Source organism: Sapajus apella, unplaced genomic scaffold, assembly GCF_009761245.1.
Source record: "Sapajus apella isolate SASKATOON/1434 unplaced genomic scaffold, GSC_monkey_1.0 scaffold17, whole genome shotgun sequence".
In the NCBI taxonomy this organism is placed as follows: Eukaryota; Metazoa; Chordata; class Mammalia; order Primates; family Cebidae; genus Sapajus; species Sapajus apella.
Window position 1 is genome coordinate 7,349,558 of NW_022436957.1, and position 26,779 is coordinate 7,376,336.

The following is a 26,779-nucleotide window of genomic DNA, read 5'->3' on the forward strand; positions in this document are numbered from 1 at the left end:
ATGGCGATCTTTAAAATATCTGGAGACAACAGATGCTGGAGAGGATGTGGAGAAATAGGAACACTTTTACACTGTTGGTGGGAGTATAAATTAGTTCAACCATCGTGGAAGACAGTGTGGTGATTCCTCAAGGACCTAGAAATAGAAATACCATTTGACCCAGCAATCCTATTACTAGGTATATATCCAAAGGATTATAAATTGTTCTATTATAAAGACACATGAACATATATGTTCATTACTGCACTGTTTACAATAGCAAAGACCTGGAACCAACCCAAATGCCCATCAATGATAGACTTGACAAGGAAAGTGTGGCACATACACACCATGGAATACTATGCAACCATAAAAAATGACGAGTTTGTGTCCTTTGTATGGACATGGATGAATCTGGAAACCATCATCCGTAAACATCAGTAAACCAACATCAGTAAACTGACACAAGAACAGAAAGTCAAATACCACATGTTCTCAATCAGAGGTGGGTGTTGGACAGTGAGAACACATGGACACAGGGAGGGGAGCATCACACACTCTGGTCTGTTGAGGGGGACTGGGGAGGGACAGTGGGGGGTAGGGAGTTGGGGAGGGATAACATGGGGAGAAATGCCAGATATAGGTGATGGGGATGGAGGCAGTAAATCACATTGCCATGTATGTACCTATGCAACACTCCTGCATGTTCTGCACATGTACCCCAGAACCTAAAGTGCAATAAAATATTTAAAAAAAGAGGACACCAAAGGAGACGATTAAGAGGGTGAACAAGAAGTTATCTACAAAGGTACCCATTTTTTTAAATCAGCAAAAAAAAAAAAGTAAAACAACATATATATATATATATATATATATATATATATATATCTGTTAAACAGTGAGGGATTAAAGGAATTGTGGCATATACATACAATCAAATATAATGTAGCTGTTAACATATTATACAAGAATGCTCAATGACATGAAAAACGTGTGTAACGTTATTTAAAAAGTAAGAAACATTGTAGACTTGCAAAATTTTAATTTTGTTTTTAAAAAGAAATACAGTATATTAATATCTACGCATAGAAAAAGTGGAATGACATATATCAAATGTTAAAAATTATTAGCATAGGATGATGATATTACAGATGAATTTAATTTTCTTACTGGTTTTCTGTATTTGCCAAATTTGTACAATAAAAATGTGTTGTAATGAAAAAAAATGATGAGACCCATTTCTTTTTCTGTCACTGCTTCTTCCATTACCTCAAGCTGTTTAAAGCTGTTTAAGGCCGGGCGCGGTGGCTCACGCCTGTAATCCCAGCACTTTGGGAGGCCGAGGCGGGTGGATCACGAGGTCAAGAGATGGAGACCATCCTGGTCAACATAGTGAAACCCCGTCTCTACTAAAAATACAAAAAATCAGCTGGGCATGGTGGCGCATGCCTGTAATCCCAGCTACTCAGGAGGCTGAGGAAGGAGAATTGCCTGAACCCAGGAGGCGGAGGTTGCGGTGAGCCGAGATCGTGCCATTGCACTCCAGCCTGGGCAACAAGAGCAAAACTCCGTCTCAAAAAGAAAAAAAAAAAAAAAAAAAAAAAGCTGTTTTAAGATCTCAGCACCTTTGTACATGCTTAGTGTACCTTCTGCCTGCCTCGAATGTGTTCTTCTTCCTAGTTTGTCCAATTCCTTGTATCCTTCAAAATGTCACCTTTCTGCACTGGCAAGCCTTCACTGTCCTCTAAGATAATATGGAGGGCTCCTCCTCCCATAACAGTTCCTTTACACCTCTGTGACTCTCTATAATCACTAATTTATTTATCTATGTTAACTATCGGCCCCCAAACTTTTTCCCAAACAGGAAATCAATCTAATTTGTCTTTGTATTCCCAGGCTTGAACATAAGAGGTTTAATAACTATTTAAGAGACAGTTTAATAACTGTCTGCTCAACAAATAATCTAGGAATTCACTATATTGAAAAGATAAATCAACCAAACAACTGTGCCTGTTTTTAAAAAGCTAAGAAACATGCTGATTGCAAGTTCTCTGTCCTAAAAAAATAACAATAGATCCCCTCCAACTTCAGAGAAGAGAGCACTAGATTCTCAAAGTTGGAGGAAAAAATAGTACAATCAAAAAGAAGGTTGGCAAGGTTTTTTCCATGAATTTTTTCATTACGGTGAGTTCTACATTCTCTATTTCAGCTACTCAAGTTGTCTGCTGTAACATGAAAGCAGCCACAGGTAATGTATAAACAAATGCATATGACTGTGTTCCAATAAAACTTTACCTCCAAAAATAAGCAGCAGGTTGAATTTGGCCTGCAGGCCTTAGTTTACTCATCCCTAATACAGAACTTCAAAGAATTTAAAAGCATCAAATTTAGTACTTAATGAAAAGGGAAGTACTTTCATGTGTTCTCTAGAACCTCAGAAACAGGGAAAAGCCTATGGTGGCCATTTGTATGTGGACATGATAAGGATGACACGAATTTTCAAGAAAATACACTCAGCATCTAAAACCACGTGGGTTTAATAACCATGAGCTATGTTACGTACCCAGTTTTGTGGTTGAATCTGAGTTTACTGGTTAGACTGATGGCCCATGGGGCAGGAGGCGAAATTTCGAAGGGTAGTAGTGCTACAAAGAGGTAGATAATCCTTTCTCCATTATATCATTTTCTTATTCCTGTTTACTACACTTTGAAAAGAAGTCAAGGCATCATCTTAAACAATTTTTTAAAACACCAGAAAGTCAAATGCTCTTAAATTCATGCATTTTCTATTTTCTCTGTTTTGATACAAATGTATTTTTCAAATCTTTTACTGGTTAGAATTCTCTTTATTCTAACGACAAATTTCCAGACAAATTACCCATCAATCAAATAACAGCTATCAGTTAAGTACTTGCTGCAGGCCAATCACAGTGCTAGGTGCTATGACAGTCTCTCAAAATGAAACATCTAGGGTAGGGGCCACACCTGCACTGCAGCCTGTTTTTATAAATAAAGTTTAACTGGAACATAGCCACATATAGTCTATGTCTGTTCTTGTAATACATAGTGAAGCAGTTTCAACAGAGACCACATAGCCTTCAAAGTCTAAAATATTTACTGTTTAGCCTTTACAGAAGACATTTGCCAACCCTTGATCCAAAGCAAAGGATGCTAAGCAACAGAAATATGCATCAGTAGAGGACAGGTTAAACAAATTAAGAAATCACTATTTTATAGTTAATCTCCATACAGTAGATTATAAAACCCTTAAAAGCTAAAACAAAGGAAGCATTTGTGCACCCAGAGATATAAAACTATCACCCAGGTATGTTAAGTGTAAGATATTGTGTACAAACTGGGTAGTATAATTTGTACAAAAGTGGTATATGTAGAGATAGAGATAGATTCAGAGATGGGCATGCTTATAAATACATACAATAACACAGGAAAAATGGAAATGTATGCAAGACATTGGTATCACTTTTCTCTGTGTAAGTAAAATGGTAGACTCAGGAATCAAGATGGTAATGAGACCTTTAAAAAAGCACATATTGTTTTAGACCATTTTAATTTTTTAACTGCATGTATACATGAACTCTTAAACATTCATAAGTATATAAAAATAACACTTTTTCAAAATGGATGCATTAAATAAAATCAAGTTTGGCTATGACCCCAAAGGAAATAAAGTTATATCTGGCCAACCCAAATTTTCTACCAGCTCTGGACAAAAATGGACTAGTTATTTCAAGTTTCCCTGTCCACCTCCCTTTTTCATGTCAAAGATGGGAAGTTGCAGAAAGCCCTGGCCTCCTTGGCATCAGGAAGCGTTGGTTGTCCCACATGAACATCAAGGATGCAACATCTGGATGTCCACATATGGTTAGGGTAGTGAAACACACTCAGACAGAGGCCAGTGGCAACACTCATGAAGTGGAAGCCCTGTGGGCCTAACCACTCCTCCTTGGACACGTGATACAGCATGTCCTTTGAGAGGGGCCAGAGCCAGGACTGACTATATCTATATGCAACAAGAAAAGCGCTGCCCCACCTAAGGACCAGAAAAGAGAGCAGGAGCTCTTAGGAAGGGCAAGAAAGCAAGAACAACAGGGGCAATACATCATGAAGGGACTAGGCTGGACCTGAATAACAAGGATGACAACAGAATGAATAGCAGCTGCACTGGGGGAACTACTTAAAAGGTGTGTGTGTAATTATTTTTAAGAACGTGCCAGAAGTTGTGTAAAATGAAAACGGTCTTTCAAAACAGTGGATCCACCATATTAATTTGGGGGACTGCCCTCAGACCCACATCAATAGTCTATGAAACTGCAGTCTAGCAGCCTGTAATGGAAATGACATATCATTCATTCAAATAATCTTAAAATGTTCCTGTATAGATGTTTTAAAGCCTATTAGCATGTAATCGATGTATCAAGAAAACAGGAAGCTTAGAGTCAGAGATCTCTCACACAATGGTATTTTTGTTTCTTTTAAAAATGAAAATGACTTTATTATTTGAATGTTAGTAAGATATAAACAACAGAGAAAACTATAAAACAAGGAGAAGTTTTAAAAACTACCTGAAGTTCCAAATTAAGGAATTATTAACTTTCTGATTCTCACAAAAACAAAACAAAACAAAACTTCTTCATAGCATCTAGCTAAGAATCTCAAAACAGAGCAGCAGGCATTACCCTAGATGATTTCAAAGTGAAACCTCTTTCTTCTTTGCCACTCCAGTACTAACAGTGACCTTCCCTCTGGCTCCCACCTTTGAAATGCAAAGTCACTCAAGGTTCACTGGCTATTTTGAGAATAAGCAAATCAAATTACCCAAGACTTTTGCAAACTCACGCCTCCCAGAAAAAGTTAATAATGCCTTTATGTTAATTTGATTCACTTTCTAATTTTGGAACTTTATTACTTTGAACACACGTCAGCTGTTATACTTCTAGTTTAATTGCCTAATTGTGAAATTTCCATGTGTATGGACTAACTTCTGCTTTGGGGAGAAAACTCACAATAAATAAAAGTTATTTTTAAAAGAGACATAAGGGCCTGGAAAAAATGCATAATTATAACTACACATTAATATCATTTTTTAAAAAGCCATTGAGTTGAAAACGAGAGGAAGAGAGGAAAACTGTTTTTATTAGAAAACTCATAAGAAAATAAAAATGGTATTAAGTGAATTCATTTGAAATAATTTATCAATATTAAAATTCATTGAAGAAATGAATTACTAATTGTAATTTTGTGAGTCAAGAGCTGGAATACCCACTATTAAAAAACTATAAGATAATCCAATTTAATAACAAGAAGTTCAAATATATAAATTACAAGAGTAATGGTGCAAGCATCATGAAAATGTGTTATGAAGACAAATCAGTATTATTATTTCTAGCTAATTTTCAATTACATGAAATCTCACAAGATGTATATAATCAGAAGTACATTAATTGAGAAAAGTATTTCTCTCTCACATGCGTGCACACACAAATAAGTACGTATCCACCTACTAATTAGAAAGATACTCCCATGAGCCAGAAGAGCACATCTATGCAAAGACTGGAAACATACTTTGCAAACATTAATTATTCATAATAATTAAGAATTTGATTGCAGCTACGATCAATTTACTAATTTCACATCATAACCTAAGTCTAGAAGGAAATGGCAGAAATTCACACTTATGTTTGTACTTAAAATCAAAGTGAAGTTAAATTCTGGACCAAATACTGGTATTCTTAGTTTCTCCTACAATGTGAAACATAATACTCTTTGATAAGTTACTGTTGGTTAACTTAAAATGATTTTTTGCAGGCCTTATTTTCAGTAACATGTCTCCTAGCATTCTTAGTTTTGACTTGTCACTTTTTCTAGTCCAGAGATCTAAAGCATTGTGTGTTAAAGGGCACAAAAAGAGGCAGGTGCTAAAATGACTCATTTATAAAACATTTTGTTGACCTGTTAGCATATCATTGTGAACCAAAAAATTCACACAAGGTCTAAAAAGGGCCATTATTCCAATGAAAAACAATAAAATGAGAGAGAGCAAAAATAGGTGATAAATCGGCTTTCAGTGCAACTAAAGGAGATCTCCAATATATACAGATTAAATAACACACCTACCAATTAGTTAACTGGAGGTTACTAGGCCTTTCTGTTTGCATCCTTATGATTATAAAAGAAACAAAATTTCAATATTATATATAGTCTATAAAGTATTTTTCCAACTAGAATTTTTTTTCTCTTTAGTTATTTTTAAATTATACTTTAAGTTCTGGGATACATGTGCAGATCTTGCAGAATTGTTACATAGGTATACACATGCCACGGTGGCTTGCTGCCTCCATTTTCCCGTCACCTATGTTAGGTATTTCTCCCAATTTTATCCCTCCCCAATCTTCCCACCCGCTGCTATCTCTCTCCTAGTCCCCAGACCTCCAACAGATCCCAGTATGTGATGTTCCCCTCCCTGTGACCACGTGTTCTCATTGTTCAACACCCACCCATGAGTGAGAACATGCAGTGTTTGGTTTTCCGTTCTTGCGTCAATTTGCTGAGAATGATGGTCACCAGATTCATCCATGTCCCTGCAAAGGACATGAACTCATCCTTGTTTATGGCTGTATAGTATTCCATGGTGTGTATGTGCCACATTTTCTTTATCCAGTCTATCAATGATGGGCATTTGGGTTGGTTCCAGGTCTTTGCTATTGTAAACAGTGCTGCAATGAACATACATGCGAATGTGTCTTTATAATAGAACAATTTATAATTCTTTGGGTATATACCCAGTAATGGGATTGCTGGGTCAAATGGTCTATTTCTAGATCCCTGAGGAATCACCACACTGTCTTCCACAATGGTTGAACTAATTTACACTCCTACCAACAGTGTAAAAGGGTTCCTATTTCTCCACATCCTCTCCAGCATCTGTTGTCTCCTGATTTTTTAATGATTGCCATTCTAACAGACCTGAGTTGGTATCTCAATGTTGTTTTGATTTGCATTTCTCTAATGACCAGTGATGATGAGCCTTTTTTCATATGTTTGTTGGCTGCATAAATGTCTTCTTTTGAAAAGTGTCTGTTCATATCCTTCACCCACTTTTTGATAGAGTTGTTTGATTTTTTCTTGTAAATTTGTATAAGTTCTTTGTCGATTCTGGATATTAGCCCTTTGTCAGATGGATAGATTGCAACATTATTTTCCCATTCTGTTGGTTGCTGGCTTACTCTAATGACTGTTTCTTTTGCTGTGCAGAAGCTCTTAAGTTTAATTAGATACCATTTATCTATTTTGGCTTTTGTTGCCATTGCTTTTGGTATTTTAGCCATGAAGTCCTTGCCTACGCCTATGTCCTGAATGGTTTTGCCTTGGTTTTCTTCTGGGGTTTTATGGTGTTAGGCCTTATGTTTAAATCTTTAATCCATCTGGAGTTAATTTTTGTATAAGGTGTAAGGAAGGGGTCCAGTTTCAGCTTCCTCCACATGGCTAAGCCAGTTTTCCCAACACCATGTATTAAACAGGGAATCCTTTCCCCATTGCTTGTTTTCATCAGGTTTGTCAAAGATCAGATGGTTGTAGTTGTGTGGCATTACTTCCAAGGCCTCTGTTCTGTTCCATTGGTCTATATCTCTGTTTTGGTACCAGTACTATGCTGTTTTGATTACTGTAGTCTTGTAGTATAGTTTGAAGTCAGTAGCATGATGCCTCCTGCTTTGTTCTTTTTGCTTAGAATTGTTTTGGCTATGTGGGCTTTTTTTTTGGTTCCATATGAAGTTTAAGGTGGCTTTTTCCAGTTCTGTGAAGAAGGTGGATGGTAGCTTGATGGGGGTAGCATTGAATCTATAAATTACTTTAGGCAGTGTGGTAATTTTCTAGATATTGCTTCTTCCTAACCACGAGCATGGTATATTTTTTCCATCTGTTTGTGTCCTCTCTTATTCCATTGAGCAGTGGTTTGCAGTTCTCCTTGAAGAGGTCCTTCACGCCCTTCATTAGTTATATTCCTAGGTATTTTATTCTCTTTGTAGCAATTGTGAATGGGAGTTTCATCATGATTTGGCTCTCTCTCTGTTATTGGTATATAGGAATGCTTGTGATTTTTGCACATTGATTTTGTATTCTGAGACTTTGCTAAAGTTGCTTATCATGTTAAGGAGATTTTGGGCTGAGACAATGGGGTCTTCAAAATATATAATTATGTCGTCTGTGAAGAGAGACAATTTGAGTTCCTCTTTTCCTAATTAAATACCCTTTATTTCTTTTTGTCTGATTGTTCTGGCTAAAATTTCCAATACTATGTTGAATAGGAATGGTGAGAGAGTGCACCCTTGTCTAGTGCCAGCTTTTAAAGGAAATGCTTCCAGTTTTTGCCCATTCCATATGATATTGGCTGTGGGTTTGTTGTAAATAGCTTTTATTATTTTGATATATGTTCCACGGATACCTAGTTTATTGAAAGCTTTTAGCATAAAGGGCTGTTGAATTTTGTCAAAGGCCTTTTCTGCGTCTATTGAGATAATCATGTGGTTTTGTCTTTGGTTCTGTTTATGTGATGGATTATGTTTACACATTTGCATATGTTGAACCAGCCTTGCATCCCTGGGATGAAGCCTACTTGATCGTGATGGAGGCGCTTTTTGATGTGCTGTTGCATTCAGTGTGCCAGTATTTAATTGAAGATTTTTGCATTGATGTTCCTCATGGATACTGGCCTAAATTTTTTTTTCTAGTTGTGTCTCTGCCAGGTTTTGGTATCAGGATGATATTGGTCAGTGCTCTACACGTTCAGAGAAACTTCTCTAGTAAGAAACTATAGAAATGATTCCTGAAAGTATAGGCTTCCAACTAGAATTTTGTAACAACTTCATAATATTATTGAATACAATTTCCATAAAAATTTCCTAAGAAAAGATTAAAAGTATTAATAACATATTAAGAAAATTAGAAGTTAGTATCTCAGTTTGAGTAAATTAAGTGCTTAGCTACAGTACTTTTTATTTGACTTATCCAAGAAAACAATTTCTCTTACAGGGTTTTGGTTTTATAATATATTCTTGAGAGAAAAATATACCATTATTTGATATTTAGTATTAATTCATCTAAATAAGATTTCTTCACAAAATGTAATAATGAATATACAAAGACTATTTCACAACATGATGAAAAAAAAACTGACTGATAGCATTCTATGAGGAATAAATCAGACTTTATGGCTTGTAACATGTAGTAATATATTTATACAGCATTAGGTCAATTTCATGGATGCTTCAGCCTTTCAGTCTTGTATCTAGGCCAAAAGCATGGGCTTCTGTAAGCAAATGTTATGAATCAGATGACAAGTAGAATATGCCACTAAAAACAATCCCAAAAGTTGTTCTACCACTCCTGGCCAGGTCCCATGCCCGACAGGACTGGCTGAATAGAGCAGGTGTGCAAGGATGACCTCCTGGACATATCTCACTGCCTCCCGGAGACTTTTTCCAAGGTTTGTATCTGAAGCAGAAAACTTATCCAAAGACTCTGACCTTGACATAAAGGGGTAGAGAAGACACTCAGCCAGCTGATTAAAGTGTACAACATATTTCTGGTAGCTCTGTGTGAAGCATAGGTCCCAATCTTTTCCTGTTTCACATCAACAACTATCACTGCATCTTAATTTTGAGGGTCATCACATCCCCAGTTGCTATTTCTCCCTGATTCTATTGCCCCGTCCCAGATCAGAAATGTTTTTCTTAGCACCTTCAGTTTTGGAGGAATAACATCCTCTTCTTTGGGCACCCCAGGCTCACAGATCAGTTTCAGAAAATTCCTAGAAACACGATATGGCCTGAACTATCAGTAGGCTACTCAGAACTACATTCTTTCCTATATGTTCTTTTCTGTATCTGAGCAGCTAGAAGTTTGGGAATTACATTTTCCAGACTCCTTGCCATATACTTCAGGGTGAGGTCACACAAATGCGACACATTCACAAGGCAGAAGAGAAGCCAAAGTCCAATATGGTGATGACAGACAGATTAATAGGTATGGGCCGATGGCCAATGGGAGGTGTTGCTAGATGTTTTCAGGTACAGTAGGTATCTGAGACCATCAGTGGTGCTTACCTGCTGTTACTATCTTCCTAATTTCTTGAATGCTAGTGTCAGTCCTTTTTAATGCTTTAGTAAGCCTTTCTCTCCTGTAATAAATCTTTCTTCTTGAAACATCTACATATTTTCTGTTTTCCCACCTGAATACTCGCCCATGCAGAATGGCTTAGTCATAACTCAAGTTCATTGTCGGTGGAAGGGCCAAAGGGGTTTAACTGGCCTCCAGAGAATCTCAGTTACCAACAGCAGATAACAAGCAAAGGACTCATACTGAGTCCAACATAAGGGATGGCAATCGTCAAGTCGGGACCTATTCAGAGCTGGCTATCAAAGGCAAGATTCTAGCTCCTGGAAGAAACAGAATCTATTAGCTTTGGACCTGACTTCAAAATTTAGTGCTGACATTTGAGATGATGGTGCACTTCCACTTCACCCCAGATATAAATTTAGTGCAAGTGCAATAAAGACTGTGTATAAACCAACACATAGTGCTCATGGTATCCTGGTTGGTGATACAGAAAACATGGACTATAGTGTTTATGGTGCTGATAATCCACCAGAGACTGACAGCAATAGTGAAGGAGGTTTTCTAGAAGGTGAAAAAAGCACTGGGAAAATGCTGCTTTGATGTCTGGTTCACTGGTGTTCATTTTGTAAAAGAATGCTAGCATACAGAGAATGTTTACTCTTTCCATTACATGAGAATGTGGTGAATTAACAAATCTAAAAGAAAACCAGACCTAGGAAGATTGCTGAGGTCTGTATCCATTCATCCCCAAGTTCCCCTACCCTACAGCTTTGCTAATACACACTCTGCTTCCCTTGGAGATTACATTCTCACTCTTTGTTGTCTTTGCAGAATTGCTTATCACATGAATAAATGTTTCTGCTAATTCATTACAAGATAAAAGTGCTGAACAGAAACTCACTTAAACTCTCTGGAACTTGGTCTTCTCTATCATTAAACCATGATTATAATCTTATTGTTTAGGGGGTTTGTGAGAATTAAATAAAATATATGTATAAGAGATTTAGAATGTAAAATATTATCAGTAAAAAAATACTGCAATCATATCCATACAAAAATGTCTGTGAAATATCTCCACGAGTATTATGCAAAAGTACGTACAAGACAAAGTAAGTTAAGGCTGTGAGAGCAAGAAAGGATTGCAAAGCATAACAAAAGCCAAAATTGAAAACAAAACAAAATTTTTGTTTCTTTAAAAATAATATCAACAGCCAAACTGTTTGACTTTCAAAGTTATGGCTTAGAGAATGCTCAAACAATTTCTAAAATGTGAAAACATTTGTGGAACTTGTGGGAAAACATAATTTCCAAAAGCTTTACTCACAACAAACCCAAGAAAAATAACATTGCCCACATCACCACAGACATACACATCAGTGCACAGCAGTCCCTGATGCAGTCTGGCCCACCCAGAGTGTAGGCCTTAGAACATTTGGTGACAACACTGATCAACAGCATTTCATTAACAAGCCTTTGTGAATTAGCTCAAGATTTCTCTAAACATATTGAATCGTCATGTTTATAACATGGATTCTTGGTTTGGGTTCTCCTACAAGTGGAGTCTGAAACAAAGATTTGAGTGTAAGTAGTTTATTTGGAAGGTGAGACAGAGAAGGGAAAGAAACCAACAGAGGTGTGTTATCACACAAGTTACTTTTGTGAGCAATTTTATCAATCCTACTAGGTAATACTGAGAAAAAGTATGGAATATGCCTCAGAGTTGTCCTAACTAGGGAACTAGGAAGCTGGGGCAGCTGTTTGCCAAATCCCCATCAATCCAGCTGAGCTGCTTGTATTTTCTTTTCTCATTTTGCTTTTTCTGCTTTGTTTTGGTTTTTTGACAGGGTCTTACTCTGTCACCCAGGCTGGAGTCAGGAGTGCAGTGCTACAATCACACCTCACTGAAGCCTCAAATTCCTGGACTTAAGTGATCCTCCCATTTCAGTCTCCCAAGTAGCTGGAACTACAGGCATGTACCATCACACCCAGTTATTATCATTGTTGCTGTTGTTGTTATTATTATTATTATTGTAGGGGTAGGGTCTAGCCATGTTGCCCAGGCTGGTCTCCAGCTCCTGGGCCCAAGCAATTCTCCGACCTCAGCCTTCCTAAGGGCTGCGGGCTGGGAGAATTGCTGTCTTGGCTATTAATACTCAGGCAATTCTTATTGTTAGAAAAAATGCCCTCAGGTGGCAGAGTTTTAGGTGTTCCCAATAAGCAGCCTTCCATGCATAGAGTGAATACTAAGGGGACATGAGAAAATATGAAGGGTATCACAAAATTAAATCCCAGGGAGGACCTGGGAAAAAAAAAAAAAGTCTGTCAATTGTACACAAAATAACTGCTAAATCTACAACAAAAATAGTGTAGTGTCTGCATACCCAGGTACATGCCATATAGCTGAAAGGTACAGTGGTCCAAAGTATGTTGGGAATATTTACTTTAAAAATGTATTTATCATCAAATGAGTACATTGGAAGTTCTTAGCAGAATAAAAGAAATCACAATTCTTTAATTCCTTATTTCAATAGAGATTCTAAAGATTCATTCTCTTCAATCCTGAAGCAATTCAGTAATGGTAAAAGTGCTAAATAAATAAAAATCAAGCAATGCAACTGGTAGTAATGGAAAATTGCAGATCTGGCTGAGCACAGTGGCTCACGCCTGTAATCCCAACAGCAGGCAGATCACTTGAAGTCAGGAGTTTGAAATCAGCCTGGCCAACATGGCAAAACTCTTTCTCTACTAAAAATACAAAAATTAGCTGTGTGTGATGGAGGGCACCCATAACCCCAGTTACTCGGGAGGCAAAGACACGAGAATTGCTTGAATCCCGAGGGTGGAAGTTGCAGTGAGCTGAGATTGCACCACTGCACTCCAGCCTGGGTGACAGAGAAAGACTCTGCCTTAAAAAAAAAATGTAGTTCTGCTCATTGAATCAAAGTTTTACTGAAGCCATTTTGTGCAGAATATGCTAGTAGGAACTCTGGAGATACTTTTAAAAGTGAAGTCAAACTTATTCTTTCATTACATATGGAAGGAGTAACAAAAACTGATTTATTCCAAATGGAGGCTATGGCAAAAAACATAATTGGTAAAATCTATGTCTAGGCCCAGCGGGACAGAAGGTACTTAGTGATGAAAAAGCTTAGAGCTAGGTGGGATTAATGAATGAATTGTTTTGTACAGGTGAGCTAGGAGCAGAGTTATAAAGGAAACCAAGGAAGGACAAACTAGTAGAGCAGAGGAAAGAGGGGTTCTACACTAGTAGTTCTTTAGCACTGACAATCATGACTTTCAGGAGACATTTGGCAGTGTCTGGAGACATTCGGCAGTGTCTGGAGACATTCTTGGTTGTAGCAACTTAAGGAGGGGTTTCTGGCATCTAATGGGTAGAAGTGAGAGATGCCACTAAACATCCCACAATGCACAGGACAGCCCCCACCACAAAGATTTGTCTGGTTCCAAATGTCAATAGGTCATAGTTGAGAAGCTCTGTTTTAAAGGGAATGATATGGATGTGAAAAGGTTAACATGGAAAGCAGAGGAGGCACACTAATCTGTAGAGGATGTCATGGGTGGCTAGTACAGGTGTTGGGGGAAAGTAGCAGTGCTAGAAAGATTTCAGGTTTTGTTAATAAGAAATTTCTCTCCTCGAGCTTATGTCTTAATAATGTGTAAAATCCATGTAAGGTGATAAAAACCAAAGCTCTGGGTCTGGCACCAATGGGAACATTATCGGACCATTGGGCATTTCCATCGCTGACTTCTACAGAAATTGGGGTGTGATGTCTGCACCATAGTGGCCTCTCCTAACCATACCCCCCATTCCTAATTGAGGTCTCGGTAGCCCTGCACCTTCTGTAGCATATACTGTTTATAAACACTCTTGAAGTTTCCTTCTGACATCTCTGTGCTTCGCATTTCTTCACTCAAATTTCTGCTTAAACCACCCAGGGGTCTCAGGCTTCCATCCAAAGGGGACTCAACAGGCACTTCTGTTGTTGCTACAGAGTCTTCCCTCCATCGCATTTATTTTTGTCATATTTAAAATGTTGGCTGAGCAGTAGCCTAGGAATGTTGTGAAAACTCAGAAAGAGAAAGGCACTGAGTAAAATGCAGAGCAAAAAGATCTAAAAATAAATTTCTTGTTTACAGCAAGCTCAAGTCTGGAGTATAAGTAAAATGAAACGTGTTAGAAACCTTAGAATAATGGGTCTTGGATCAAGAGGAAAAAGGAGAAGGGCAGGTTGACAGGAGGACTTTGAAAGTGACACTAAGTCTCACGAGCTATGATATTAAATTTATATTCATTTAAATTACTGACAGAATTAGAACCAAGTGTACAAACTCTAAATTACAGGAAGGGCAGATAAAACATCAGATCAAAAAATTACCAAGTATTACATTTACTAATCTACAGCTGAGATTTCAGAAGCAAATGCAAGTTAAAAATAAGATCATGGGATGATAGTTTTTCTGCTCATTTGATGAATGGACATGATTTATTTTATATGTTATTGATATAAAATTATAAATATTTGATAATATGTTTAATAGATACCCAACATCTGGGCTGAAGGCTGGTGGTAACAATAACATGATGATGATGATAATGGTAGTGATGGTCGTGGTTAGCAATTATTGAGTGCTTACAGTGTCCTAGGAACTATGATAAGTGTTAAAATTTCAATATCTCAACACAACCCGAAGATACTGTTATTATTATCCCTACAGTGCAGAAGCTGAGGCATGGGGAATCAGAGCAAGTAAGTGGTGGCCCTTAGACTTTATCCAGATCTGTCTACATAGCCCACAATAATACCATCTCTTTGGTAGTTGGCATTTGAGAAAGATCCAGCATTACTTTGGTACATAATTTTTAAATACTAAATCTACCATTTTAAATGTAATAATTATTTAAATTATATGCCTTGCTAAGGTTTGAATATTTTTGTCCCCTCCAAAATTTATGATGAAAGTTAATCCCTATTGTGGCGGTATTGAGAGGTGCGAGCTTTTGTAGAAATGGTCAAATAATAAGGGCTCAGCCCTAGTAAGTGGATTTGTGCCTTGTAAAAGGGCCAGAGGTAATTAGCTTAGGCCCCTTTTTGTTCTCCTTCTGCTGTGTGAGGACACAGCATTCCTCCCGTCTGAAAGATGCAGACAGCATCATTTTTATGCAGATAGCGGCCCTCACCAGAAAGTGACATTGCTGGGGTCTTTATCAGTGAGAAATAAAATTCTGTTCTTTATAAATTAATCAGTTCATGGTATTTTGTTATAGCAGCACAAATAAACTAAGACATTCCTCTAGGTTAGGAATTAGGGTTGGGCTTTCCTTCTAGAAAATTCTTTTGGTGGTAATGTCCATCACTTATTTTCATACAGGGGCCACCTGATAGGTAGGAGAGGCATAAACTGATGCCAGATAGACTGGGGTTTAAACCCTTGCTTTACTTACTACTCTCTAGTCATGTGAATTCAGGCAACTCAGATAACTACAGTAGGTAAAATTCTAAGGATAGCTTCCTAAGATTCCCATCCCATGGTTACTAAATTAAATACTAACTAGGTGCTGCTAGAAAGGGATTTTGCAGAAGTAACTAAGGTCTCAAATACTTACCCTTACATGTGGAGATTATCTGGGTGGGCGTGCTCTAATCACATTAGCCCTTTAAAGGAAAGAAGTCAAAGGCTGGGCATGGTGGCTTTTCAGGTGTGAATTTGTAATATCAGCATTTTGGGAGTCCAACACGGGAGGATAGATTCACCCTGGAGTTCAAGACCAGCCTGGGAAACTTAGGGAAACCTTGTATATAGAAAAATAAATTAACTAGCTGACTGAGTAGAGTGCTGCATATCTGTGGTCCCAGCTACTCTGGAGGCTGAGGTGGGAAGATCGCTTAAGCTTTTGAGGTTGAGGCCACAGTGAGCTGTGATTGCATCACTGTACTCCAGCCTGGGAGACAGAGGCCCTGTCTCAAAAATAAAAAATTAAAAAGGAAGAAGTCAAAGACATTGGAAGCATAACAAGGACCTGACATACCATTGCTGGCTTTCAGGACTGAGGGATCATGAAACAAGAAATGCTGACAGCCTCTCAAAGCTGAGATTGACCTGCTGTCAACAGCCAGCAAGGAAACAGGCATTTTCCCAAAAGGCAATGTTAACACCTATTGATTAGGGCTCAAGTTCATTAAATCGATTAACCAATTTGGTGCTGAACTATTTGTACTATCAGGATAATCCAATCATAATGGGTAATGAGTTTTCTTTGAACAAAATCAATCCCTCTCATCTGTACCATATGTTTTACTCTAAAAGGAACTCTCACATCAATTTTACATTTTTCATCCACATAGCAACATTTTGAAGTAAGCACAAGAAGACAGAGATGACTAACTAATGACTAAGGGATTATGCTAAGCCGAAGTTCACATTTCCCCAACTCCCTTATAGCTAGGATGCAGCCATGTGATCAAGTAATGGTCAATGAAATGATCAGAGTTCTGGTCAAAGGCAGGAGTGATGTGTGTCACTTCCAGGTCAGGCTCATGGGATCTGTAATTTTCTCATGCCATTCCATAGAGCACACAGATTGAACATGGGGTGCCATAAGACAGAAGAAGCCTGAGTCCTCGAATCCCCACATGGAAGTGTGCTCTCCAAATGCCTGATTTAATTCCAATGCAAACAAAAACTAAATTTGTGTTAAGTCACAAAAATGTGCAGTTTGTTTTTTCCAGCAATTAGCTTTTTTTTTTTTTTGAAATGGATTCTTGCTCTGTCACCAGGCTGGAGTGCAGTGGCGCAATCTCGGCTCACTGCAACCTCCACCTCCTGGGTTCAAGCGATTCTTCCACCTCAGCCTCCCGAGTAGCTGGGACCACAGGCGCGTACCACCACGCCCAGCTAATTTTTGTATTTTTAGTAGAGACAGGGTTTCACCATGACCAGGATGGTCTCGATCTCTTGACGTCATGATTCGCCCACCTTGGCTTCCCAAAGTGCTGGGATTACAGGCATGAGCCACTGCGCCTCGCCTCCAGCAATTAGCTTTTTGATGCAGCAACAGGACTACCCTAGTTGAGATATTTGAATCTTAAAGTGAGGAGCTGCCATAACCAAGACGTAATAATGAATTTAGAACTGGCTAGCCCTCAGGTAACAGAGAGGAACTAGATACCAGGGGTTAGAAAGACAGGTCACTCATATCATGTGGCAGCAAAAAACTTGCTACAACTTTCACCTGTGATAACCTGGAAGGCCGACCACACACCCTCAAAGCAAACATCTTTAGAATTAAAATGTTAGCATATGTTGGCTACTCTTGACTGTGTCTGACAAGAGATTGAAAGAAAAGTGGGTGGAAGAGAGATGGTAGAGAAATTGGCCATTTTGAAAGCAGAAATGAAAGCAACAAGGATTCCAAAATTTCAGCCTAAAGGGTTGAAAAACCTTACTCTACTTCATGCCCAACCATATAAAACAGAGAAAGGGCTTGGGACATTAGTGTGTGCTGGCCTCCATCCATGACTGTTATTTTACAGCTGCAGTTCAGAACAGTTAAATTGTTGTATGAGAGCTCATGATTTTATGAAGTGACAGATCTAGGATTCGAACTCATATCTTATGAATGTGACTTCAACTTTCTTTCCGCATATTTCACAGCCAAAATGCTGCAGTAAATTATCTTTTTTTTTTAATGTGCTGATGGTTCAGAAGCTAAACAACAGTGAATTTCCTTGGGAACAAAATAAACTTTCCATGCTTTTTATGGGAATCTAGAAGGTGAAATCAGTGTTTCAGTTTCCCTAAAATGGGATCCCTACATTGTTTACACTGAGAACTCCTTGTTCTTCTTCCTTTTCTTCTACTGACAGAATAAGATTGGCCTCTTTTAGGGTAATACTGTCATTTTATTAAAAATTAGATTTGAGAATGTGTTTTTTGTTGTTGTTGTTGGCAGTGACTATGACATTGTGTTATACATCATTGTGTATGGCATGTATTTATCTACTTGATGCTTTGCTCAACATTCACAGGAGATGTGTTATAAATGCTTATAGTTATTTGACTATTCAACAAAAAAGTGCTCAATAGTACAAGACACATACAACGATTTTTGTGTCATTTCCTATTTCCACTGTTAGAATGTAAGTTTTATGCAAGGAAAGGCTGAGTTAATTTCATCTTTGTGACTTGCCTTACAGGAACATCAAGCATATAGGACACGACAACTAATTGCTATTGAACAACTGAAAAACATTTGTATTTTAACTAAGGTAAAAATAAGCATACAATATCAGATTAGGAAGTGTCTGAATTTCGGTTCTCCCACAAGCAGATGCTGAAACAACAATTCCTGAGCAAATGGTTTATTTAAGAGGAGTATTAATTTCATGTCACTGCTGTAACAAATTACTATAAATTTAGTGGTTTAAATCAACAGACATCTGTTCTCTTTTGGTTCTGGAGATCAGAAGTCCAAAACGGATCTCACTGGGCTCAAACCAAAATATTGGCAGAGTTGCATTCCTTCTGGAGGTCCTATGGGGGGAGCCCCCCTTTTTTGTCATTGTCCAGCTTCTAGAAGCCCCCTGCAATTCTGAGCTTGTGGCACCTTCCTCCTTCTTCAAAGCCAGCCATATAGCATCTTCCCATTTCTCTCTAACTCTGTTGTTGTCATACCTCCTTCTCTGAATCTGACTCCTTTGCCTACCTCTTTCACCTATAAGAACCTTGTGATTACAGTGGGCACACCCAGACAACCCAGGACAATCTCCCCATCTCAAGATCCTTAATTTAATCTGCATCTGCAAAGCCTCTTTGGCCATCTAAGAGAACAGAGTCACAAGTCCCAGGGTTAGCATGTGAACATCTCTTGGGATATTATTCTGCTGACCACAGGAGGTAACACCAGGAAACAGTGGTAGGGGAGTGAGAGGAGGTGAGATAGGAAAGAGAAAGAAGTCAATAAAACATGAGTTAACAATATACTTATCACCGAGGGAAACTGGTACTCAGTCTTGCAGGGAGACTCTGCAAGACAGAGTGGATATGCTTCAGAGTTACCCTGAAAGAGTTAACCTGGAATTTCCCACCGACTCCTTATCCATCACCAGTTGAGGGCTGCTCCTAGGGTCATTAACTCTCTGTCACTTCTGAAACTTGCCCTGTGATGGCAGAGTATGTTCCCATGATCAGAAAGAAAGCACTAGAAAGAGAGCTGCAGGTGTTCTTAGTAGGTACTTGCCATCAGGTGTGTGTCTAGGAAACATATAGAGGGTACCAACAGCTTCTCATGAAGGAAGAAGCTTCTAGAGTCATCTAATTCAACGATATCTTTTTTTTCAGAAGAGTGACTAGAGGCCCAGAATGGTGAGTGGTGGAGGTTGCCCAAGGTCACATGACCAAAGAAGAGCACTGATGGTGGCTTCCATTCAGTATCTCAGGCTACTATGTGGTAGGCACTGTACCAGGGGCTTGACACATGCTCCCAGTTCTTAAAACTCAACACAGCCAGAAGAAAATTCATCATCTTTCTGCCTATATCTATATTGCCTCCTTTCTGGGCCCCAGGCTATGACTGTCTCAGGGGTCACATCATACCTATCATCTTGAGGACCACTTCTATCCTCATACCTGGAATACTCTCCAGCATGCATGAGTGTACTCATCAAATTTTGAGGGATAAAAGGAAGGAAGGAAGGAAAAGAAGAAAAGTAAGGAAGGGGGAAAAAGGAAAGAGAAGAGGATATTTTTATACTATTTAAGAAGTGGCTTAAAAATGGAGATATAGAATGGAAAAGATGTAAAGGCAACACTGTTACTCTCAGAAGAGATGAAGCCCCAGGGCCCCAGCAGCCAGGCATGGGCATCCCCCACCCTCTATATTCTAAGGTCAAACCGTAACAATGTGAAGATTCCCCCATCCAAATAATGGAATATTTTCTCACCAATGAAGGGTTATCACTTCCACTCTGCATATGGAGAATCTCTTGCTTTCATGACCAAAGAAGCCACTTTTACTCAAGGGGACTTTCTTTAGAGAAACATTTGGACAATCATGGGCCCACTGAGAAAAAGAAAACAATCTTAAACAACAGATTATGAAACATCTCTATAACAAATCAGCCCCATAGTGGTATCTGTATGGTGATACTATGGTATTACTGTAGTATAATGTTACAAATGATAATTTTACTATTTAAGCTAAATTTAAAAATTATAGTTCCAATATTTCAGAGTATTTTCTAACTTTATCAATGTGTGTATAATAAATGTTAATTATTAAAAGGTGCCAGAAATAACATCTTGATTAACTAACTCTATCAATGAACTGATTTCCTGTAGTCCTTCTTACTTTCAGAGATGGAAAATTCCCTAAGGGCTGCTTATCTGGGGGCAGAGCTGTTTGGCCTAACTTACCAACATCTATACTCCAGGAAATTTCTAGTGGTTCCAGCTGCTTAAAAGATATCTCTAAATGAATTATTATGATTCTTTATAGCTTGTGGGTTTAGCCATATTTTCAGAGGGAAATTTCAAATTCTGAAGGAGATGACTTCATCTGGGCAAATATTTTACTGTAAAAGGTACGAGACTCAGCACTGGGAAACTCTCATTCAAAACTGCGTCAGGAGACAAAATCTCCCCCAAGGAAGGGCAGAGGAGAAAATGTTGACAGGTTCATAATGAGCTGTAACCATGTATGTGCATCCCTAGAGAAATCATTTTCTGTGTTCATATTTTCTATTTTAATGTCACTACAGAACAGAAAGCACCTCCAAATTATATTACCAGCCACTGCAACTAGTGATAACTACTGCTGTGACTCATTAAAGGCCAGAAAATCCCCTTGAAAGTGAAATCATACGTCCTTTAGGGTATCTGTGAGGTATTTATAAAGATGATGGCTACCAAACTAAACAAAAAACAACTAATTTGAACAAACTCAAATCAATTGTGTTCACAATTGATTTCATTACATTGATTTTTTTCATTTGCAGTTTTTTTTTTTTCCAAACTTGTTTCCCATTGCTCTTTCACACTGTGGGGGGATTTAAGTCCCTGGGAATAGTATACCATTATATTGGGATGCTGCCAAGACTGTAGGCACATACATCTATGAGATACATGTTGGCCATTAATTCTACAAATCCTGCTGGTTCAGCCGGGGCCCCTCCCCTTTTTTCCTCTCCTACACCAATACAAATGCCTCCCAATGAAGCATGACCAAAGAAGATGATGAATGCACTTTCATTAGAAGGAGACTGTCCCTCAAACTGTTTTTTAAAGGCAAAAGATAATAAATAAGTACTAGAAAGTACAAACTTACAGCTACATTTGTAGCCAAAACTATTTTTAAAACTGAAAGTACATCTAATCACTTGGCAAATACTGCTTCTAAATGCTTTAAATTATAATACAAGTATTTGAGAAAAAGTTAAATTGCTCTAAATATATCTTCATTTTCAGACACTAATAAATTGTTAACTCTTTTAAAATAGTGAGAAAACATTATATTTTACATTTCTCTAACAGTTCCATTTGTGGAAGTGAAGATAGGAAAGAATAAATAAAATGTAGGTTTTGTGTTTCTCTCTTCAAATGGCTTTTCTGTGTAATACATAAAAAGGCAATCATGAAGCATTTTAAAAAGTATCTTTGTTGGCCAGTTGCAGTGGCTCACACCTGTAATCCCAGCACTTTGCGAGGCCGAGGCAGGCGGATCACAAGGTCAAGAGATCGAGACCATCTGGCCAACATGGTGTAACCCCATCTCTACTAAAAATACAAAAATTAGCCAGGCGTGGTGGTGTGCAACTGTAACCCCAGCTACTTGGGAGGCTGAGGCAGGAGAATCGCTTGAACCTGGGAGGTGGAGGTTGTAGTGAACCGAGATCGCACCACTACACTCCAGCCTGATGAAAGAGTGACAATCCGTCTAAAAAAAAAAATAAAGTGTCTTTGTTACTTCAAAAGTAGGGTCCATGGACTACACCATCTGGGACTACTGGAAAATGTAGACTTTTAGGTTCCTGAAGGGACCTAAGTGAAGCAGAGTCTGCGTTTTAACCAAGTCCCCAGGGATTTGTGTGCAAGGTCAAGTGTGAACAGCAATTAATGGCTGAATAAAAATTATCAGTGTTACAACTCAATAATTGAAAAGGCAACCCAATTAAAAAATGGGCAACAGATCTGAATAGATATTTTCCCAAAGAAGATGTACAAATGGCCAGTAAACACATAAAAAGATGGTCTACATCACTAGTTATCAGGGAAATACAAATTAAAATCACAATGAAATATCACTTCATACCTACTAGAATGGCTATAAACAAAAATAATAATAAGTATTGGTGAAAGTGTGGAGAAATTGGAACCTTCAAACATACATTGCTGGTGGGGACATGACATGGTGCAGCAGCTTTGGAAAGCAGTCTGACAGTTCCTCAAATGGAATATAACCCAACAATTCCACTTTTAGACATATACTTAAGAAAAATAAGAACATACATCCATACAAAAACATGTACATGAATAGTCGCTGCAGCATTATTCCCTATAGCCAAAAGGTTGAAACAACTCAAATGTCTATCAATGGATAATTGGATAAACAAAATGTGGTCTATCCATACCCTGAAAGATTATTCTGCCATACAAAGAAATGAAGTACTGATACTTGCTACAACATAGATAAATTGAAAATATTAAGCTACATGAAAGAAGCCAATGACAAAAGACTAACTATAGTATAATTTAATTCGCATGAAATGTCCAGAATAGGCAAATCTATAGACTTTAGACTTTTTGTCTATAGAGACAAAAAGTAGATTAGTGGTTGCTTAGGGCTAGCTAGGTGGATGGGGGAGGGGGAAATGAGAGTTATTGGATATGAGGTTCCTTTTGGGGGGTCATCAAAATGTTCTAAAATCGATTTTGGTGATGGTTGCACATACAGTGATTATGCTAAAAACACTGAATTATTTTTTTAAAAATGAACCCCCCTGTCCCAAACTTTCATGTATGACATACTGCCTAACTGGAGATAGGATGACTTACAACTTAGAACAAAAAAAAGCTCCCAAATAACACATGCTTTGTACTAAATGACACATTACTTATTGAGCACTTCTTATGTGCAAGGTCCTATGTTGGTCCTACACAGAGACTTTTTCTTGTAATTCTCCTTGCAGCCCTGTGAGGTAATTGTTACTATTATCACCTTTTCACAAATGAGGAAACTGGTGCATTGGAAACACATCCAAAGTCAACTGGCTGATGACCAGTGGCAAAGTTCAGATTTGACCCAGGGTGTCTGAGAGCATACGCTGCACACAATCTCGCTGTCTTTGGAGTCCCCCTACAAGACACTTTTGCTAACTATGAACCAGTCAACACAGAGGTGACAGAAGAGCCTCCTCTAGAGCAAAGAGGTGTAAGTTACCCTTCCATTGCTATTTACTATAGCTAGCCAATGTTTAATGATTTCTTACTTGTATCAGTAGACAGATTCTGATAATCAGCTTCAATCTCATCTCTTTGAATTTTTCAAAATGTAAAATATTGTGAGAAAAACAGCCAGCCATTTTTTGTTTGGAAAACATTAGTCAAACAAATCTGCCTATTTTCAGAAATTCCTTGAATGAGTAAAAGACTAGTCAAATTCCACAAGGGATATGTTTCCATTTGTCATATATAAGGAAAAAAAGCAAACCTTTCATGTGTGATCATAGGACTCTGACATCTGTAACAAAAAGTCCTGGCAAATTGATCATTCTAACTTGATTATTTAAAGTCATAGCTAGTAGTTAATAATGTATTGTATACTTGAAAACTGCTAAGAGAATAATCTTAAATATTAATATTAACTATGTGAGGTAACAGATATGATACTTTGATTGTAATAATCATTTCAGAGTGTATACCTGTGTCAAAACATCACATTGTACACTATAAATATATATAGATATGCAATTTTTATTTGTGAATTATACCTCAATAAAGCTAGAAAAGTTTTAAATTTAAAAAAGAATAAATTACATTGAAACAAAAATAAAACAAATCATAGCTAGCACATATGTAACACTTACTATGTACCGAATACATTTTAAGTGCTTTATATTTACTCACTAAATATTCACAATAGCTCAAAGGTACCTTAAATAGTTCCATTTTAAAAATAATAAAACTCAGGAATTTAAGGTTTTCACAGCCAATACATGGCAGAGCTGTGAAGTGAAACCAGATAGTTCACACTCTCAATTACTACACCTTTCTAATTGCTCTCCAGGATGATTGGTGGAAGAACAAGCTATAGTCTCTGCAACTAGAAACTGCTGGGCAAACATTAATGCAGCACATTGAAATCAAGTACATTCCACATTTGTAGTCATTTCTGAAGGCTCAGAAAAGTTTTGATAGTAAGTGATGTTTGTTGCCACTTAAGAGAACTGGACCAGATTGTTTAAACATACAAAATAAGCTATAGGGACTATTCAATATTAAACACTAGATATTTTATCAGGAAATATATGGCCTACACAGTCAAGAAGTTATCTCTCTGTTACGATCAAATCCTATTGCTCATGTCAGCATGGTATGACATTATTTTTAAAAAGTGAACAGCATAGCCAACTAGTCTATTTGTATTCCTTGCTATAATTTCAAATAACTTCATGGTTCATTAGATATTTTGGTTTACTTAGCCAATAAGTGTTTTTTAATAGAGAATGATTACAAAGCTAAGCAAATAAAGAACTCCACAACAATCAATCACAATCAACCAGGCTTTATCCCAGGAATTCAAGGAGGTTTAACTGTAGGAAAGCTATTAATGGAATTCTCTATGTATTTATATTAAAGAAGGAGGAAAAAAACATGATCATCTCAAGTGATGCTAAGATATATTTTAGAAAATTTCACAGGCTTTCCAAGTTGAAAGAAAAATATAACTATCAACAAGTCTAGATAGAAGGAAACTGGTTTATCTCGCTTGTTAAAAAGTGGTCTCATTAAATTCAGGAGCAAGCCAAAGATGCCCAAATTTGATATTGTACCAGAAGTCTTCAGCAATATGTAAGAAAAGAAGATTTTTTTAAAGCCTTAAATATGGAAAAGGACTATGTCAAAATGTTATTATTACCAAATAAATAACTTTCTGTCTAGAAATCCAACTTGTCAATTGAAAGTTTATTGGAACTAATATGAAAGCAATAATGTCACTGGATACAAGAGCAATTTACAAGTTAATTGATTTCCCATAAGTCATAAATAACCAAATTAAGAACATATCGGAAAAATACATTTCATTCAGATAAGCAAAAACAACCAAGAAATAAAAAAAAAAAACAAATCTGTAAACTACTGAAGAATAAAATTAACAAGAAATGTGTCAAATCTATATAAGAAAGTTACAGAAGTGAAAAACTGCTAGTTGTTGAAGATTACTGTGATCAATAATTATCATCAAATGAAAACTATTATAAGCTACTAAAACTCTATGGGGGAGAGATGCTGAATTATTCTCTTTGATTACTCACATCTAATTTGCCAAGTAAGTGATATTTTACTGATGTGGCCAGCTTCAGAGCCCAAAGAACACCTAATCTCTTGGGTATTTATCCTCATGCTCTCAAGTGTTTATAAACCCCTTGGAGAGTAGAAGGCCCCAATGATATCTTCCTGGACAGTATTCTGTGATACCACACACAGTACCTTGAGCAGGAGGGTCTGCCCACAGTCAGTCATGTGTTAGAGTATTATGAATTCCCATACTGTTTCAGAGAATATAAGCAACCTCATCTATTGAGCAAAAGCCCACCTGAATCTCTTATCTATTCAAATTATTCTGCTGTCAAAACTGTTTGGCAGTGCTGGTCCTTTAAGTCTGTGCAGCTCTAAAGTGTTACGGCAGTAATAACTGCAGATGTGTAACAGCATAAAACTCAACAAACATTTTTTTTTAAGTTAAGGGTACATGTGCAAGCTCATTATATAGGGAAATTAGTGTCGGGGGGCTTGTTGTATAGATTATTTTGTCACCCAGATACAGAGACTAGTACACATTTGTTATTTTTCCTAATCCTCTCCCTCCTCCCATCCTCCATCCTCAGAAAGGCCCCAGTGCCTGTTGTTCCCCTCTATGTGTCCATGTGTTCACATCATTTAGCTTCCACTTATAAGTGAGAACATGTGGTATTTGGTTTTCTGTTCCTGCATTAGTTTGCTAAGGATAGTGGCCTCCAGCTCCATCCATGTTCCTGCAAATGACATGATCTCCTTCTCTTTTATGGCTGCATAGTATTCCATGATGTATATGTATCACATTTTCTTTATCCAGCCTATCACTGATGATCATTTAGGTTGATTCCACATCTTTGCTGTTGATATACGTGTATGTGTCTTTATAATAGAATGATTTGTATTTCTTTGGGTATATACCAAATATATATCCAGTACTGGGATTGCTATATCAAATGGTAGTTCTGTTTTTATGTCTTTGAGGAATTACCATGTTTTCCACGATGGTTGAACTAATTTACACTCGCACCAACAGTGTATAAGTATTCCTTTTTCTCCACAACCTCGACAGTGCTTGTTATTTTTTGACTTTTTAGTAATAGCCATTCTGACTGGTGTGAGACGGTATCTCATT

General features: G+C 37.5%; 1 protein-coding gene and 1 pseudogene across 1 annotated transcript in view; both read right to left on the reverse strand.

Annotated features, from left to right (window-relative positions):
• ARHGAP6 (Rho GTPase activating protein 6) overlaps nucleotides 1–26,779 on the reverse strand; it is a 539,651-nt gene that overhangs the window by 433,593 nt on the left and 79,279 nt on the right. The window lies entirely within an intron of this gene.
• Nucleotides 8,751–8,837, reverse strand: LOC116556831 (annotated as a pseudogene).